The sequence below is a fragment of the Scyliorhinus canicula genome, chromosome 25 (genome assembly GCF_902713615.1).
Source record: "Scyliorhinus canicula chromosome 25, sScyCan1.1, whole genome shotgun sequence".
NCBI lineage: Eukaryota > Metazoa > Chordata > Chondrichthyes > Carcharhiniformes > Scyliorhinidae > Scyliorhinus > Scyliorhinus canicula.
Window position 1 is genome coordinate 19228687 of NC_052170.1, and position 19971 is coordinate 19248657.

At 47.0% G+C, this 19971-nt stretch overlaps 1 non-coding gene across 1 annotated transcript; it reads right to left on the minus strand.

Annotated features, from left to right (window-relative positions):
• Nucleotides 1–10895: 10895 nt before the first annotated feature.
• Nucleotides 10896–10983, minus strand: trnay-gua. The gene is given in 2 exon segments: nucleotides 10896–10931; nucleotides 10947–10983. It is a non-coding gene; the product is annotated as a tRNA-Tyr (tRNA).
• Between the last annotated feature and the right edge of the window lie 8988 nt (nucleotides 10984–19971).

Below are 19971 nucleotides of genomic sequence, written 5' to 3' on the forward strand. Positions count from 1 at the left end.
AATGATGACCTAAAAATCAAAGCCAAAGGCTCAGCAATCTCTTCCCTGGCTTCCCAGAGAATCCTAGGATAAATCCCATCCGGCCCCGGGGACTTATCTATTTTCACCTTGTCCAGAATTGCCAACACTTCTTCCCTACGCACCTCAATGCCATCTATTCTAATAGCCTGGGTCTCAGCATTCTCCTCCACAATATTATCTTTTTCTTGAGTGAATACTGACGAAAAGTATTCAATTAGTATCTCGCTTATCTCCTCAGCCTCCACACACAACTTCCCACCACTGTCCTTAACTGGCCCTACTCTTACCCTAGTCATTCTTTTATTCCTGACATACCTATAGAAAGCTTTTGGGTTTTCCTTTATCCTACCTGCCAAAGACTTCTCATGTCCCCTCCTTGCTCGTCTCAGCTCTCTCTTTAGATCCTTCCTCGCTTCCTTGTAAATATCAAGCGCCCCAACTGAAACTTCATGCCTCATCTTCACATAGGCCTCCTTCTTCCTCTTAACAAGAGATTCCACTTCTTTGGTAAACCACGGTTCCCTCGCTCGACCCCTTCCTCCCTGCCTGACTGGTACGTACTTATCAAGAACATGCAATAGCTGTTCCTTGAACAAGCTCCACATATCCAGTGTGTCCAACCCTTGCAGCCTACTTCTCCAACCAACATATCCTAAGTCATGTCTAATGGCATCATAATTGCCTTTCCCCCAGCTATAACTCTTGCCCTGCGGGGTATACTTATCCCTTTCCATCACTAACGTAAAGGTCACCGAATTGTGGTCACTGTTTCCAAAGTGCTCACCTACCTCCAGATCTAACACCTGGCCTGGTTCATTACCCAAAACCAAATCCAATGTGGCCTCGCCTCTTGTTGGCCTGTCAACATATTGTGTCAGGAAACCCTCCTGCACACATTGTACAAAGAACGACCCATCTAATGTACTCGAACTATATCTTTTCCAGTCAATATTTGGAAAGTTAAAGTCTCCCATAACAACTACCCTGTTACTTTCGCTCTTTTCCAGAATCATCTTCGCCATCCTTTCCTCTACATCCCTGGAACTATTAGGTGGCCTATAGAAAACTCCCAACAGGGTGACCTCTCCTTTCCTGTTTCTAACCTCAGCCCATACTACCTCAGAAGAAGAGTCCCCATCTAGCATCCTTTCCGCCACCGTAATACTGTCCTTGACTAGCAGCGCCACCCCTCCCCCTCTTTTGCCCCCTTCTCTGAGCTTACTAAAACACCTAAACCCCGGAACCTGCAACAACCATTCCTGTCCCTGCTCTATCCTTAAACTGTATCAGACTAAGCCTGACGCATGTTGTGGACGTGTTGACTCTACTCAGCGCATCTGCCCAGAGACCATCCTCTATTTCTCCACCCAACTCCTCTTCCCACTTGCGCTTCAGCTCCTCCGTCTGCGTCCTCTCTGACCCCATGAGTTCCCTGTAGATGTCGGAGACCTTCCCTTCTCCCACCCACACTCTGGAAACTACCCTGTCCTGTATCCCCCTTGGTGCTGGGAGCGGGAATGTTGAGACCTGCCTCCGTAGGAAGTCCCGCACCTGCAGGTACCTAAACTCGATTCCCCTCGCCAATCCAAATTTCTCCTCCAGCTCCCTCAGGCTAGGAAAGCTCCTCTCTATAAACACATCTCCCATCCTCTCAATCCCTGCTCTCTGCCATCTCCGAAACCCCCCATTCATTCTTCCCGGGGCAAACCGGTGATTATTGCAGTTTGGAGACCAGACCGATGCTCCCTCCGCTCCCACATGTCTCCTCCACTTGACTCAGGGCTGCCACCACCTGGTGGAGTACCGTGCCGGCGGGAACGGCAGAGGCACCGTTATCAGTGCCCCCAAGCTGGTGCCCTTGCATGAAGCTGCCTCCATACGCCCCCATGCCGACACCCCCCCCCCCACTTCCTGACCTTGGCTATATTCGCCGCCCAGTAATAATTACTGAAGTTTGGCAGCGCCAGCCCGCCCTCTCCCCAGCTCCGCTCAAGAATCCCCTTTTTTACTCGCAGGGTCTTGCCCGCCCATACAAAGCCAGTGATCACTCTGTTGACCCATTTCAAAAAAGGACCGCGGAATAAAGATGGGCAGACACTGAAAAAGAAACCGGAATCTCAGCAGGATCATCACCTTCACCATCTGGACCCTCCCAGCTAATGACAACGGGAGTGTGTCCCACCTCCGAAAATCATCCTTCATTTGGTCTACTAGTCGGGCCAGATTTAGTTTGTGCAGCCGTTCCTATTCCCGCGCCACCTGGATGCTGAGGTACCGAAAGCTTCCCTCAACCACTCTAAATGGCAGTTCCCCCAGTCGCCTCTCCTGTCCCCTTGCCTGGACTGCAAACATCTCACTTTTCCCTATACTTCCCCTCTGCTGGGTCCGATACATACAGGAGCAGGTCGCCTGTGTAGAGCGAGAACTGGGAAACCTTTACGCTTCCAGGTGGAGAAGGTGGTGGCAGATATCAGGGGGGGTAGGTGTGTGATTGTGGCAGGGGCGCTGGAGGTGAGGTTAGTGGCGCTGTTAAGTGTGTACGGTCCCAATTGGGACGATGTGGGATTCGCAAAGAAGGTGTTCGGGGCCATCCCCGACTTGGACACACACAAACTGATAGTGGGGGGGGGGAACTTGGTACAGGAGCCAAGGTTGGACAGGTCACGGCCGCGCTTGCTGGTCCCATCCGGGGGGGGGTGGGGGGGTGGCGAAGGCGTTGGCTGGGCTAATGGTGGAAATGGGAGAGGTGAACCCTTGGAGGTGTCTGCACCCGAGGGAACGGGATTACTCGATTTTCTCAGCAGTCCATAAGGTATACTCGCTGACTTTTCTGTTGTGGGGAGGGCTTTGCTGCCTGGGGTTAAGGGGTCGGAATACTCGGCAATGGCAGTGTCAGATCATGCTCCGCATTGGGTGAATATGGTTCTGCAGAAGGGGGTAGCGCAGAGGCCGGGGTGGAAATTAGATGTGGGACTTTTGGGAGACCAAGGGTTCTGTGACAAAATTGAAAAGGTAATTAAAGAATATGTAGGTTTCAACTACGGGTGAGGTGTCGAAGGCGGTTGTCTGGGAGGCTCTAAAGGTGGTGGCGAGGGGTGAGATGATTTTGTTTAAGGCCAGGGTGGACAAAGAGGAGAGGTTGCAGCGGCAGAGGGTAATAGATGAGATGTTGGAGGTAGATAGGAGTTATGCAGACGATGGGAACCCAGCGAAGTTGGAAAAGAGGAAGGAACTACAGACGAGGTTTGACCGACTATCTACCAGGAAGACGGTGCGCCAACTGAGACGAGCAAGGGATGCAGTTTACGAACATGGAGATAAGGCAGGCGTATGTTAGCAGGTCCATTCCGGAGGGAGGCAGCGGTAAGGGAAATTATTCAGGTGAGGGATAGGGTAGGGAAGTTGGTCGTGGCTCCGGATCTGATTAACAAGGCCTTTGAGGAATTTTATGAGAAGTTGTACAGGTCAGAGCCACCTGGGGGAGACCGGGAGATGCAGGAATTTCTAGATGGGTTGGAGTACCCGAGGTTAGGGGAGGGGGACAGGGCTACATTGGAAGGAGCGATACTGGAGGAGGAGATGAAGGATGCGCTTGGGAGGATGCAGTCGGGGAAGGTGGCAGGACTGGATGGGTTTCTGGTGGAAGCTTATAAAAAATTCAAGGATAAGCTGGCACCCCTGATGGTGGGGATGTTTGAAGAGGTGATAGGGAAGGGGGTGTTGCCACAAACTTTGGGGCAGGCATCGATTTCTCTGTTGCTAAAAAAAAGATAAGTATCTGACGGAGTGTGGGTCGTATAGGCCCATATCGCTTCTGAATGTGGGCGCAAAAGTATTGGCGAAGGTACTGGTGGGTAGGCTGGAGGAATGCCTCCCGAAGGTGATAGGTGAGGATCTGACGGGGTTCGTGAGGGGGAAGCAGCTCTTTTCAAACATTGGAAGGGTATTGAACGTCATTATGGCACCGGCAGAGGGGAAGGAAACAGAGGTGGTTGTGGCATTGGACGCTGAGAAGGCATTTGACCGGGTAGAATGGGGGTGCTTGATGGCAGTGCTGGAGCGATTTGGGATTGGACCAAGATTTGTGAACTGAATAAAACTATTATATAAGGAGCCGAGGGTGAGTGTCTGCACAAACAACATCAGCTCGCGATACTTTTCTCTCCACCGTGGGACTAGGCAGGGGTATCCTATGTCCCCCATTGCTGTTTGCACTCGCAATTGAGCCGTTGGCCATCACATTAAGAAGTTTTGGGGTATGGAAAGGAATAGTGCATAGGGTGTCCTTATATGTCGATGACTTGCTGTTATACGTGTCTGAACCGCGTGTGTCGATAGGGGGAATATTGGAGCTGCTTCGAGTATTTGTGTCTTTCTCTGGGTACAAACTAAATCTAGACAAGAATATTTTACATAAGTGCCAGTTAATGGACCCCCCCCCCCCCCCCCCCCCCCCCCCCCCCCCCCTCCAACTATCAACATTGTGGAGCTTACCATTGACCAGAAATTTAACTGGACATAAAAATACTGTGGCAACATGAGCAGGTCAAAGACTGGGAATTCTGTGGAGTATAACTCAGCTTCGACTCCCCTAAGCCTGTCCACCATCTTCAAGGCACAAGTCAGGAGTGCAATGGAATACTCTCCACTTGCCTGGAGGAGTGCAGCTCCAACAATACTCAAGAAGCTCGACACCATCCAAGACACAGCAGCCCACTTGATTGCAACCCCGTCCGCCACCTTCAACACCCACTCACTACCAGTGGCAGCCGTGTTTACCATCTGCCAAGATGCACTGCAGCAACTCGCCAAGCTTTCTTCAACAGCATCCTCCGAACCCATTACTACCACCTAGAAGTAAAAGGCGGCAGATTCATGGGAGCAACACCACCTACAAGGTTTCCTCAAAGCCACACACCATTCTGACTTGGGAACTGTATCGCTGTTCCTTCACTGTAACTGGGTCAAAATTCTGGAACTCCCGCCCTAACAGCCCTGTGGGAGTACCTACACCACATGGATTTTAGCGGTTCAAGAAGACAGTTCACCGCCATCTCAAGGGCCATTAGGGATGGGCGATAAAAATGCTGAACTAGCCCGCAAGAAAGACCTATTAAAAAAAGTGAACACAAATGCAGCAATTTAATGAAAATGTCAGGTAGGTTGACAGTGAAATGCTATGTTCGTGGAGCCGACAGCGAACTAAAGCACGTTGCCCAATAACTTGTGGCATTTTGCAATTCAGAGTATCACCCACATGGGACAAGTTGTTCGATGATTTACACATTAGTACTAGCAAGGGCTAGTAAACTGGCTGCTTTATTGGCAGCAAATTTCGACTCATCGTGCACGTACTTTCCACAAAATGGCATCACCCCACATCCTCTAGTTAAACCGAGGCAGTTAATAGCCATCAAGGTGGGGAAATAAGTACCATGTAAGCTTGGCCCTAGCATCATATGATGCTCCAGTTCTTCTTGTCACTTACTCATTTTTAATCGCATGCTATTGTCATGGTTTTCTGACCTTTTTTTTAATCAATCTACAGAGGATGCGCATTTGCGTAATTCCTTGACACCTCTTTTCTGGATGTTCCAAAACACTTCAAATCTTGTGAAATGCTGTCACTTATTGTCATGCTGGTGAAACAGCAACCATTTTGTGTGGAATGGATTTATTTATTGGCGTACCGAGGTACAGTGAAAGTATTTTTCTGCGAGCAGCTCAAACAGATCATTTAGTACATGAAAATAAAATAAAAAGTAGATAATAGGGAAACAAGGTACACAATGTAAATACATTAGACACGGGCATCGGGCGAAACATACAGGAGTGTAGTATTAATCAGGTCAGTCCATCAGAGGGTTGTTTAGGAGTGAATCTGTTGCGTGTTCTCAGACTTTTGTATCTCCTGCCCGATGGAAGAATTTGGAAGAGTGAGTAAGCTGGGTGGGAGGGGTCTTTGATTATGCAGCCCGCTTTCCCCAGGCAGCGGGAGGTGTAGATAGTGTTATGGGAGAGGTGTTTTCAGAACCCCAAAATGTATCATGGAGTTCAACCAACCCCCACCTTTAATGGATTGTTTCTTTTGAAGCACACGGCCTGTTCCCCAGGTGTATTACAATTATGGACACGTGGTTTTTAAGACAAAACAATGTTTATTCCATGAACTCAAATTAACCTTTTAAATAAACATTCGATCTCTTAACACCCCTTACTTCAAAGATAACCCCGAAAATAATACACTACCCAATCCTGCAAACTGTTCCTTTACACATCCAAAAGACTTAACAAATCCTTCAAACAGAAGCACATCAGATTTATATTCAATACTGAGACCTTTTTACAATTCCGATTTCACCAAAGGATTAAGAGATAGTCCTTCATGACAGAGATCACCAGCAATGCAGCTCACAGCCACACCCAAGCTTTCTTCAAACTAAAACTCAGCTCCCCGCCTGTTACATCACTTCAGTAATATGATCCGCCTCATTTCTTAAAGGTACATTTCTTAAACATCCAATTCTTAAAGGCACTCTCACATGACAATAGAGTCAATGGATTGGAGGTGGGTTCGTGTGAAGGACTGGGTTGTGTTCACGACTCTCTGAAGTTTCTTGCGGTCTTGCCATACCAGGCTGTGATGCAGCCAGATAGGATGTTTTCTATGGTGCATTTGTAAAAGTTGGTAAGAGTCAGTGTGGACATGCCTAATTTCCTTAGTTTCCTGAGGACAAATAGGCACTGTTGTGCTTTCTTGGTGGTAGCATCAACGTGGGTGGACCAGGACAGATTTTTGGAGATGTTACCCCTCAGAATCTGAAACTGCTAGCCATCTCCACCTCGGCCCTATTGATGCAGACAGGGGTATGTACAGTGCTCTGCTTCCTTAAGTCAATAACCAGCTCTATTTTGCTGGCATTGAGGGAGAGATTGTTGTCGCTACACCACTCCACTAGGTTCTCTATCTCCCTCCTGTATTCTGACTCGTCGTTATTCGAGATCCGGCCCACTGTGGTCGTGTCGTCAGCAAACCTGTAGATGGAGTTGGAACCAAGTTTTGCCACGCAGTTGTGTATGTTCAGGAGGATAGTAGGGGCCTAGGTACGCAGCCTTGCGGGGCCCCAGTATTGAGGACTATTGTGGAGAAGGTGTTGTTTATGGGGAAATGTCCTACAAATTGCAATGAACTGAGTGAGGAACCGTTTAATCCAGTTTTCAGGATATGGCAGAAATGTTGACCAGCATATCCTGAATGTCCATCTGAATCACTGGAACAGGCTTGCATCCAAAGGAAGGTATCTCTGACAGTACTGCACATGAAGAACTGCCTAGATTGTGTGTCCCGAGTCCTGGACTTTGATTCATAGTGCATGAATAGTGCATAGAACTGAGTCAGGCTAACACAAAAGCAGTTTTTCCTTTTATTGGTTTAAGTGCCAGGTTACGGCTACTGAGACAATCCCAAAGTAAACTCGCCATTAGTGCTAAGAGCAGTTGCTAAGAAGGTTAATTTTCCATTGATCGTGCTTGGCAGCCGTCCTCAAAAGATCCGGGAGGCTTACTTTGGGGTTGGCAGCATCTTACATATGCACTGTCCTTCAGGTATTGGCTGCATTTGAAACACAGTCATGTGCAGTAGCAGTCTGCAGACGGTATCAGAAATGTCTGTGTGGCAAATAAGGCTAATGTGACTAAGTCTCGTCTTCACTGGAGGCCATATCTGATGAAGCGTCAGCCATATTCGAGCAGCAGCTCAGCAAGATGATACCTAGAAATGTCTGAGGCTAGCAAGGCAGGATCATAATTCGCGCAGCTACTGATTGAGTGCCACTCCGTCTAACCTCAGCTGCCTTACTGTAGAAATGTGTTTGTTGCTTCTTTGAGCTCGCTGCTGTCCGGAGCAATAGGTGGCATTTGCTTTCCTGTGTTTGTTTTTTTTGTATTTGGAAGGCTTCAGGGTGTAACTCCATTCCAATCAGCTTACCCTTCGTCAAACCATTATTCAGGCATCCTTGCAATACCTGGATTGGAGGTCCCTGCCCGGTTGGAAGGCGTGACCAAACCTAGAGAAATGCGTGGCTGGGTAGGAGTGCTCATATGCCATGGTGACCTGGCTGACTGGGGAATCAAAGTTGGAACCCGCCCATATCTGAGTGCTCAGCTGTGAACTGGGTAAACTTGCTGAAGAATGTGTGAAACAGTTGTAACAATTTAGGTCGCAGAGAACAAGGTTGTGCTCTGTTTGCTGCAGTGATGTCCATGACTCCTGATGATTCTCTCACTCGGATTAGGAAACAATTTAAATATTTTGCTTATCCTTGTGGCCGTTTCGCATTGGCTGGTTTTCTTTAAAGCCCTAGAGTTTATTTGAAGTTCCGGTAACTGCAGTTTTTTTGGAGATGATCTTCGCTTCAGGGAGAGAGATTCCTTACTGCTCTCCTTAGCAGTTTTTCCAGATGTCTTTGTTGACTTCCCTCTTTGACTGGATTGGCAAAACCAGTTCTTGAACCTCCTGTCTGCACATTCCATGAAAGAAATTCGATTTGCATGACTTGCAGTCATTGTAGAACAGATAATCACATTCTTGACCTTTATCTCAGAAACCGTTGACACATTTCTATGTAGTGTAAACCAACAGGAGATGATGTTATTTTGTCCTGCACGGCAGGTTTTGAGTGTTGCTGTGTATATCTGGCTGGTACTTTGCAGGAAAGTGATCAACTTACAATACTAGACATCAGTTGACTGGTGGTATAACCATCTGTCATCAGTGTCTGTCCTTGTATTTTTATGAAAAAACAATTCAGTACGGTTTGGGCTAGCTGGTGAAGTTATAGGTAGACCTCACTCGGTCACAATATCCCATAGTCGCTGCAACAGTTGTAACCTCGCACGGTAAGGCAAGTATTTTTTTTTTTTTTGTAAATAAATTTTGAGTAGCCAATTCAATTTTTCCAATTAAGGGGCAATTTAGTGTGGCCAAGCCACCTACCCTGCACATCTTTGGGTTGAGGAGGCGAAATGGACAACTATTTCTTGTCCGGAAGTGGCTTTGAGACCTTAATCCTGACCAATAGTTGTGATATTTGCTAGTTTTGTTCATTGTGTTGATTAATTAAAACACGTAACACTGACTCTAACACTTAGCTCATCAAACCACACAGTGGTGGTACAGAGCTGCTGTTAAAGCAGTCTTTGAATACAAATGGCTGGTAATATTTACCAGGCTTTCAAAGCTATCATAGACGATGAAAATATGCACTTGACAGATGCTTATTACAGTATTGCTAGATTGAGCAAGGTATCTGATCATTACCCCAGCATGGTGGCAGTTCTGTAAAGATTGTTCTCTCAAAACACTTGGGATCCATATTTAATATATTTTAGCAAAAAATGTAAAAACAATTTCAGGCCCTTGTCTCTTTTCTGCCCCTTTTTTTCCTTCTGGCAGGATATCGAAGGGGGTTATGTTTGCCCGTTAATTCTGCAATCTGTTCAAGAGTTAAGAACACAGAGCACAGAACAGTACAGCACAGAACAGGCCCTTCGGCCCTCGATGTTGTGCCGAGCCATGATCACCCTACTCAAACCCACGTATCCACCCTATACCCGTAACCCAACAACCCCCCCCTTAACCTTACTTTATTAGGACACTGCGGGCAATTTAGCCTGGCCAATCCACCTAACCCGCACATCTTTGGACTGTGGGAGGAAACCGGAGCACCCGGAGGAAACCCACGCACACAGAGGGAGGACGTGCAGACTCCACACAGACAGTGACCCAGCCGGGAATCGAACCTGGGACCCTGGAGCTGTGAAGCATTTATGCTAACCACCATGCTACCCTGCTGCCCTGCTACACAGGAAGTAGGAGCAAGAGTAGGCTACACAGCTCCTTGAGCTTACTCTGTCGTTCAGTAAGATCGTAGCTGATCCAATCGTGATCTTGAGTTCCTTTACTATTTGTTCCCCATCACCCCTTGACTCCCCGATAGTTCAAGGATCTGTCTATCTCTACCTTGAATATATTCAAGACCCAGCTCTCTCGGGTAGAGAGTACAAAAGATTTACAACTTTGAGAGAAGAAATTCCTTATCTCCAACTTAAATGGACAACCACTTTCTGATACTGCCCCCCCCCCCCCCCCCCCCCCCAAGAGAGGAAAAGCAGGATGCACCTCTGCTTTTTCTGAAGGATCCATTGAAACTTAAAAAAAATAATTTAGAGTACTTTTTTTTCCAATAAAGGGGCAATTTAGCGTGGCCAATCCACCTAGCCTGCACATCTTTGGGTTGTGGGGGGCGAAACCCACACAAACACGGGGAGAATGTGCAAACTCCACACAGACAGCGACCCGGGGATGGGATCGAACCCGGGACCTCGGCGCCGTGAGGCAGCAGGGCCAACCACTGTGCCACCGAGCTGCCCTCATTGAGACATTCTTTGGGGCCTTTAAGAGCAACAACCCTCAATAGCCCATCTTCTGTTAATTGACTTTCCTGGCCAAATGCATCTACTCAACACTAACCTCATCAACTCTTTTGTTCCACGACCAGTGTATGTCCCTTTCTCCTTTTCCCTTCAGGATCTCCACTCGGACAATCGCCCAAGGCCGGAATTGAACCTGGGTCCCTGGCTGTGTGAGGCAGCAGTGCTAACCACTGTGCCAGCCACCATGCGGTGAATGATACCTTTGCTTTGACTGAAATATGGCTCCTTGGCGGCAGAAATGTTGCCCTTGTATGTGCCTATACCCTCAATACCTGCCCTGCCCAAACTTGCAATTTGGCAGTGTGATCCTCAGAACCAACTTGCACTGTAGTCTCTGCACTCTATATTCTTCGTGTCCTTTCCTTCATGGAAGGAGGGCTTCCTTCGAGCTGGAATTGAACCAGCGACCTAAGGATGTCAGTTTTAATCATCTACAGTCCCCAGCTCGACCAGCTGAGCTATCAAAGGAGAGGCCAATGTGTCCTTTCCTTCATGCGCCATACCCTGTTCCATCCTCTCGCTTCATCTTTACTAACCCATTTAAGAATAAGAGGTCTCCCCTTTACGATGGAGACGGAAAGGTATTTTCTCAAGAGGGTCGTCAGCCTGCGGAGTTCTCTTCTCGAGAGAGCAGCTGGTGCCGCTTTATTAAATTTATTTAAGGCTGAGTTAAATAAATGTTTCATGGACCAGGGAATCGAGGGTTATGGGATGGGTATACAGGTGGAGATGAACCCGCACGCAACCAGATCGGCCATGATCTTTTTTAATGGCGGGCCAGTCTTGAAGGGCTGAATGGTCAATTCCCGCTCCTATTTCTTACGCAACGTCACAAAGTGCCTTCTCCCTCTCCACCAAGCATCTCCTCGTTCTCAATGATTTCTATCTCTACCTCAGCTCCATTTGCACTGATTCCCACTGAACGCACTGTCCTTCTATTCTCCCTAAACGTATCCTGGTGTGTAAACTCTCCAACCCATCCGCATTGCGATCAAGTCTGCATCCTTGCTGTGCCATTTTAACGATTGACCTGCTTTGAAGTATTTACCTGAGAACTGGAAAAATACTCTCTCATCTCCACATACCAAACGTTTGGTGTCGTTCTCTGTTGGGGATTGCGACCATGACGCACAAATTACGTTCAGAAGGGCAGCGTTTTGCGTGCGCCACATTCGTATACTCTTCAGGGGGAAAAGCATGATAGCAGGTCGAGAAATCTCAGCCTTCTGATGCGCATGCCTCTAAAGGTGCAAGAACTTTGTCATGAATCAATAGCTGGAAAGAATAGGATGTTGGCGACAATCAAATAGAAGTTCTTAATAAAAGTAATAATATTTTTATTGTCACAAGTAGGCTTACATTAACACTGGAATGAAGTTACTGTGAAAAGCCTCTGGTCACCACATTCCGGCGCCTGTGTATACACAGGGAGAACTCAGAATTCTCAGCTGGTACGGGAATTGAACCCGCGCTGCTGGCCTTGTTCTGCACCACAAACCCGCTGTCTAGCCCACCGAGCTGAACCAGCTTATACAAGACCATGGTCTCTCGTCTCTGTTAGAAAACTGAGTGGCAACTTTGGTTTCCACTCATAATGCAGATGAAGTTGAGGGCCACAAAGTTAATTACCACTTGATGGGGCTGCACCGCAGCATACAGGTTAGCACTGTTGCTTCACAGCATCAGGGACCCAGGTTCGATTCCCGGCTTGGGTCACTGTCTGTGTGGAGTCTGCACGTCCTCCCCGTGTCTGCGTGGGTTTTCCTCCGGGTGCTCCGGTTTCCTTCCACAAGTCCCGAAAGACGTGCTTGTTAGGTGAATTGGACGTTCTGAATTCTCCCTCTGTGTACCCGAACAGGCGCTGGAATGTGGCGACCAGGGGATTTTCACAGTAACTTCATTGCAGTGTTAGTGTTAGCCTACGTGCGATGCTAATAAAAAGATTAAGATTATTAAAAGGTACCAGAAAAACTTTCAGATGATGCTCGGCAAACTTGCGAGCATCCATGTATGACCTTTCTGAGCCTGCACTTTTGGAGTTGGCCAGTTTCATGCCCAGTTGAATGAGGATACTTCAATTCTGGCCTCTTACTCATCCGCCAAATTCTATTGCCCCACCATAGGTGGCTGTACCGTCAGCTATCTCGGTCCTAATCTCTTCCCTCTTTAAGACTCTTCTTAAAATCCATCACCTTGACTCCAGCTTTTGGACACATTATATAGTTGCATCTCCTTACGTGGCTCAGTGTTGAATCTTGTTGGATAATGTTACTGTGAAGTGCTTTGGGATGCTTTACTGTGTTAAAGGTGCTGTATAAATGCAGATTGTTGTAATGATATTACTGACGCAAGTCGTTCCTGAAACAGCCTCCAGCCATGAAGTGATCTCCCATCACAGTCTGTTCAGCAGAATTCCAAGAACAGATAATGCTGGACAACAGGTTGGACAGCACCTATGGAGGGAGAACAGCGCTTAACGTTTTGAGTCTGGGTGACTTTTTTTATAAATTTAGAGTACCTGATTCTTTTTTCGAATTAAGGGATAATTTAGCGTGGCTAATCCACCTACCCTGCACATATTTGGGTTGGGGTGAGATCCACACACACACACACACACACACACACTGGGAGAATGTGCAAACTCCACATGGACAGTGACCCGGGACCGGGATGGAACCCGGGTCCTCGGCGCCGTGAGACAGCAGTGCTAACCACTGCGCCACCGTGCCGCCCGAGTCTGGATGACTTTTTACCAATTTAAGGTCCACCGGCTGGCTGGCGAGCTCAGATGGTTAGAGTGTGATGCTAACAATGCCACGGTTGTAGTTTCAATCCTTGCACTCGCCAACACGCTTTTCTGAAAGAAAATGTATAAAGAGGCGGTGAGGCTCCCCACAAACAGCAACGTGATAATGAGCGGATGATCTCGAGAGTTTTAAAAATAAATTTAGATGACCCAATTTTGTTTTTTCCAATCGAGGGCAATTTAGCGTGGCCAATCCAGCTACCCTGCACATCTTTGGGTTGTGGGGGTGAGACCCAGGCAGACACGGGGAGAATGAGCAAACTCCAAGTGGACAGTGACCCGGGGCCGGGATGGAAACCTGGTCCTCAACGGCGTGAGGCCGCAGTGCTAACCACTGTGCCGCCCGACGATGATCTCGAGATGACCAGCCTGGAACATTGGCGGCAGTTGAAGTGAAGATCCCGCAGTACCTCGAGCGTCCATAGTGACAGTGCAATGTATTAGAAAGTCACTATAAAGCAGGCTATTTTGCTAGAAAGCTGTCAATGGAGAATGAAGGCAATGGTGCTCATTGGAATGTTATTTTCACCTATCAGTCAATAAGCTGCACTGTTTGACATCTCTGCCCCCTACTAACTTTAACATCTCATTTCCAAATACTGTGTGCGCCTTGCCTGTTGTTATTTTTAGGCTATCTACTGATTCACACTCTTTGTTCATGTTGCCCTGAGTGATTATCTGAGCAAGCCTCAGGAAACCACCTGGGACAGGTGCAGTTGCTGATCTCAGTAGCTAGCTCACACTCGCTCTGCGCCTGTCAAGCCAACAGCTTGAAAATACACTGACACTGCGAGGACTGGGACTGCTTAGTCAGCTTGCCTGTTCCCAAGAAATGTGCTTCTCTCCCTCCAGCAACTGCAGAAAGTGCCCAAGGTGCATTGCTGCTTCACTGTCTACACAGCAACAAAATGGAATCTGCATGCAGCTCCGGGATCACATGTTGCGTCGGTACCGCTGTCATAGGTTTGTTCCGGGAGAGATGAGCAGGATTTGAACCCTGGTTAAAAGTTAAAAACTGATGCTTTATGTCTCCTGACACGACCCCATACACCAAGACATTATGCTATGCGAGTAATCATTCTGCAGTGGGTAATTATGTTGGCACTGCTATTTATAATCGTTATTAGTGTCACAAGTAGGCTTACATTAACACTACAATGAAGTTACTGCGAAAAGCCCCTAGTCGCCACACTCCGGTGCCTGTTCGGGGACACGGAGGGAGAATTCAGAATCTCCAATTCACCTAACAGCACGTCTTTCGGGACTTGTGGGAGGAAACCGGAGCACCCGGAGGAAACCCACGCAGACACGGGGAGAACGTGCAAACTCCGCACAGACAGTGACCCAAGCCGGGAATCGAACCCAGTGAAGCAATAGTGCTAACCACTGTGCTACCATGCCTCCCGAGGAGTAGATGTAACGTACACATATACACAAATGTATATGTAAATATAGTTGACGAGTGATACGAAGAGTGACTGTGCCCTTGAGGTTTCTGTTGTTAATGGGTGTGTTGGGAATTTTTGTCACACCTCCTGTTTGTTAGGACTATTCTGGTCTCATAATACAAAGATTTTTTTTTGTGTGATAAGAATCCTCTGAGCTCAAAGTCAAACCCAGAAGTGAGGATTGACATTGATGTTTGACGATAGCATTGTTGGATTGAAGGCAAGAGAGTTGTAGGATTGCCAGAGTGGACCGTTGGCACCTTGGCATGGAAAGGGATAATTGGAGAGGTGCCCCTGCTCCTAAGTCTGTGACCACCCCCACTCTTCTGTATTGCGTGCGTGTTGGACGCAGAATGAGTACGGGTATGGAATTACAGTGGTTGTGTTTCTACAGTTCTGGACTAGTGAGATAACATCTTGCTATGGCAACTGAGTTGAAATTCAGTTAATTAAATAAATGGGGAGTGAAAGTTCCTGGTGACCATGGAACTGCAGAATTGTCATTCAAAGTCCGACTGGTTTGTTGATGTCCTTTGTGAAAGGAGGCCTGGCTTTTATACCTGCTGTGACTCTTAACTGCCTTCCGAAATGGCTTAGCAAGTTACCCAGTTGTCGTCACCGCTACCTTCTCCGGGACAGTTGGGAATGGCCAATAAATGTGGCCAATGCCAGCACTACCCATGGCCTGTTATTTACAGAGCAAGGGTTTGGTTGCGGTGCCCCTGGCATTTGAGCGCTTTTATCCAATAGATAACGGCGCACTCCTGGCAAGGAGGTGGTCCGCTGGCAGTGTGCACCTGTGAAGGTCATCTATGTTGTGTCTTTATCTGTAGGTGACTGGTGCAGGACTGGGGACACATTTGCAGGAGTCTAATGGGCAATGGGTCACAGTCCCAGGAGAGCTGGAGGACATTGGGAGTGTGATCAGGCACTGGACAGAAATGTTCACTTGGAGATGGCAATATGGTTTGTGCTGGACGGAGTGGAACCTGACCTCTAAACATAGAAAATAGGAGCAGGAGGAGGCCATTCGGCCCTTCGAGCCTGCTCACTCATGGCTGATCATCCAACTCAATAACCAAATCCCACCTTCCCTCTTTCCCCCTCCCCCCACATATCCTTTGATCCCCTTCGCCCCAAGTGCTATATCAATCTAACTGCTCTTGAAAACATACAATATTTTAGCCTCAACTACTTCCTGGGGTAATGAATTCCACAGGATCACCACTCTCTGGGTGAAGAAATTTCTCCTAATCTCTGTCATAAATGGTCTACCCTGTATCCTCAGACTGTGACTCCTGGTTCTGGACTCTCCCACCATCGGGAACATCCTTCCTGCATCTACCCTGTCTAGTCCTGTTAGAATTTTATAGGTTTATATTGAGATCTCCCTCATTCTTCTGAATTTCAGTGAATACTATCCTAACCGACTCAGTCTCTCCTCATACGTCCTTCCTGCCATCCCATGAAGCAGTCTGGTAAACCCTCATTACACTCCCTCTATAGCAAGAACAACCTTCCTCAGATAAGGACACCAAAACTGCACGTAATATTCCAGGTGTGGCTTCATCAAGACCCCTGCTGTAATCCTCAATGAAGGCCATCATACCATTTGCCTTCTTTACTGCCTGCTGTGCCTGCATGCTTATCTTCAGTGACTGGTGTACAACGACACACAAGTCTCGATGCACATTTCCCTCCCTCAATTTATGGCAATTCAGAGATTAGTCTGCCTTCCTGTTTTGCTACCAAATTGGATAACCTCAGATTTATCCAAATTGTCCTGCATCTGACATTCATTCCCCGCTCTCAACTTGTCCAAATCAGACTGGAGGATCTCTGCATCCTCCTCACAGCTCACCCACCCATCCAACTTAGTGTCATTTGCAAATTTGGAGTTGTGACATTTTGTTCCCTCATCTAAATCATTTATTTGTATTGTGAATAGCTGAGGTCCCAACACTGATACCTGCAGTATCCCACTCCTCATTGCTTACCAATTTGAAAAAGACCCATTAATCCCTACTCTTTGTTTCCTGTCTGCCAACCAGTTTTCTATCCATCTCACTACACTACACCTAACCCATGCGCTTTAATTTGACACACTAATCTCTTATGCAGGGCTTTGTCAAAAGCCTTCTGAAAGTCTAAATAAACCACATCCACTGGTTCCCCCTGGTCAGCTCTACTAGTTATATCCTTGAAGAATTCCAGTAGATTTGTCAAGTACGATTTCCCCATCATAAATCCATGCTGACTCTGTCCAATCCTGCCACTGTTTTCTAAGCGCACCGCGACAAGATCTTTGATAATGGATTCTGACATTTTCCCCACTACCGATGTCAGGCTTACTGGTCTATAATTCCCTGTATTCTCCCGAGAGGTCTGTCAAGAACAAGCGATCCTTTACCTGCGCCAGCTTCAGAGCGCGCCCTTAGTTCATGTGACCTGCAAGTTTCACATTTTAGAAGGTTAGCAATGGGGTCAATAAGTCCTGAGTATTTCTTCAGGAGAGATATACCCCTTCCTAAGATGCCAATTTAGTTGTTAACACAGGGCAGGGGAGTAGAAGGAAACAAAGTACAGTTTAAGCAGAGATAATGTGAGAGAGGCTCATGGATATGTTAGCAGTGTTTATGTTACTGGAATAGAAATCCAGAAGCCTAGGCTAAGACTCTAAACCGTTCATATCATATCTAAGTGAGAATGAAGCTATTGGATTGACATAAAAACCCATTGTTTTTCACTCATGTACTTTATGGTTTATATGTGATTCCAGTGCTGCGTTGGCTCTGAAGTGATCTCATGGACCACTCCAGGAGGAGGCCAACGATCATCTTCTCCGATCAATCCGGGATGGGCAATATGTGCTAACCTACGCAACGACTGCCACGTCCTGTAAGAATTGTTTAAAAGGCATTGGCTTTTCAAGCCATTTGCAGGAGAGGGAGGTACAGGGCAGAGTTTTCAAGGCATGGTCGTTGAAAGAATTGTGACAGGGTATGGAAGGGAAGCAGACATTGCAAGTCCCGGCAAGCGTGACGTTGTACGAATAACAATCGCTGTTATGTTGATTTATGTTGATTTTCCCTGTTTACTTTACCAAAAGTTTCTGTTTCCTGCTGTTTAGATTTTTTTAAACTTTCAAAACCCCTAAAAGGTCAGCACGGTAGCACAGCTGCTTCACAGCTCCAGGGTCCCAGGTTCGATTCCCGGCTTGGGTCACTGTCTGTGCGGAGTCTGCACGTTCTCCCCGTGTCTGCGTGGGTTTCCTCCGGGTGCTCCGGTTTCCTCCCACAGTCCAAAGATGTGCAGGTAGGTGGATTGGCCATGCTAAATTGCCCCTTGGTGTTCAAAAAAGTTTAGCTGGGGTTAATGGGTTATGGGGATAGGGTGGAGGTGTGGGCTTAAGTTGGGTGCTCTTTACAAGAGCTGGTGCAGACTCGATGGGCCGAATGGCCTCCTTCTGCACTGTAAATTCTATGAATAGTTTCTGTCTTTTTCTGCGTGCATGTTTTAAATTCAGAATTGGCACACTTTGTTTTGCTGTTAATCATGAAAAAGGTCATTCTGGAAATTATTCACGTGTGTTCAGTCGGTCAGTAGTAACACTACGCTGGGGAGGGCTAGTATTTGGGGGGGGGGGGGTGCGGTGGCGCTGCTATCTCAATGGGCATCGGCAGTCCTCATAAACACAAGTCCGGATTCTCTGGCACAAATGCCCGGCGGAACGTTGATTGGAGGAGATTTGAAGACAGAAACACTGTAGGTAAGTGTAATCACCTTGTTCATTTGTACTTTCTTTAGCCTTTCATTATGTTAAATTTTGTTTTCAGTGGCAAGATTTCAGTTTTGTAGAGAAGTCATAATTTCTTTTAAAAAGAAAATCGAGAACACTTTCAATCATTTGTCATCTTTTGCCAAATGATTAATTTCAGTGAAAATCTAACGATCTTTCTGATTGGTACATTTGTGACTTGTCATTCTGTGTGTCAGGAGGCGAAGACCTCAAACTGTGCGTTTTCAATATCTTTGTGGCTAATTTCTAAACTGTTAATAACTGGACAATGACGTTTTCAAATGGCTAAAGTGATGTCTGTAACCTGAACAAAAGGGGTTGTTTGGTAGTATTGAAGAAATTTGCAACTCGTTATTTCATTTCATAGAATTTACAGTGCAGAAGGAGGCCATTTGGCCCATCGAGTCTGCACCGGCTCTTGGAAAGAGCACCCTACCCAAGGTCCACACCTCCACTCTATCCCCATAACCCAATAAATCCACCTAACACTATGGGCAATTTAGCCTGGCCAATCCACCTAACTCGCACATCTTTGGACTGTGGGAGGAAACCGGAGCACCCAGAGGAAACCCACGCACACACGGGGAGAATGTGCAGACTCCGCACAGACAGTGACCCAAGCCGGGAATCGAACCTGGGACCCTGGAGCTGTGAAGCAATTGTGCTAACCACTGTGCTACCGTGCTGCCCAATCTCTGAAGACACCCCAATGACAGTGGGCCGCGTAGACCAAATTCAAATGGAATACAGAGGGTTTCTACATTCCATAAGCCAGGCCTGGCTAATCAGAGCTAGGACAAAGGACCACGCAACCTCCCTCAATGGTTGGAAAATTAACTGCCCCAGAGACCCAGACAAATGGATTAACACCCTTTGTCAAAGCCAAGGTGGGAAGATTGGATCATGTGACATGACGTCTTAGCTGGTGGAACCAGTAATATTGCCTTGTGGATCTGAATAGTGCAGTCTGCCATCTTTCCATCGACCTAGCAGCAGCAGCACAGAAAAGGGACTCTGTCCAGGTTTGAATGCCTGACTGCATCTACACTGTTTTAACCAGAACAAGTCTAATTCATATCTCATCATGGAAGTCATCTCTACTGAAGAATTCAATTAATCAGCATCCATTTTCAACCTGCCAACTTTTGTGAAGGAATACATCATTGGACTTGAATTTTGGACTGAAATGAAAAATTATTTCCTCTGTGGTCTTTCCCCTGTAAATGTTTATTTCTCTATCCCTCTTTTAGTGTGAGTAGAAAGAAAAGAATGTAACTAACCTTCTCCCGAATTTGTTTGTGTGCAAATAAACTAACCCTCTAAGTTTATCCTATCACGGGTTTGCTGTGGGGTTATGAATAGAAACGGAGGGGATGGAAAGTGCACCACAGCTTATAAGGGGA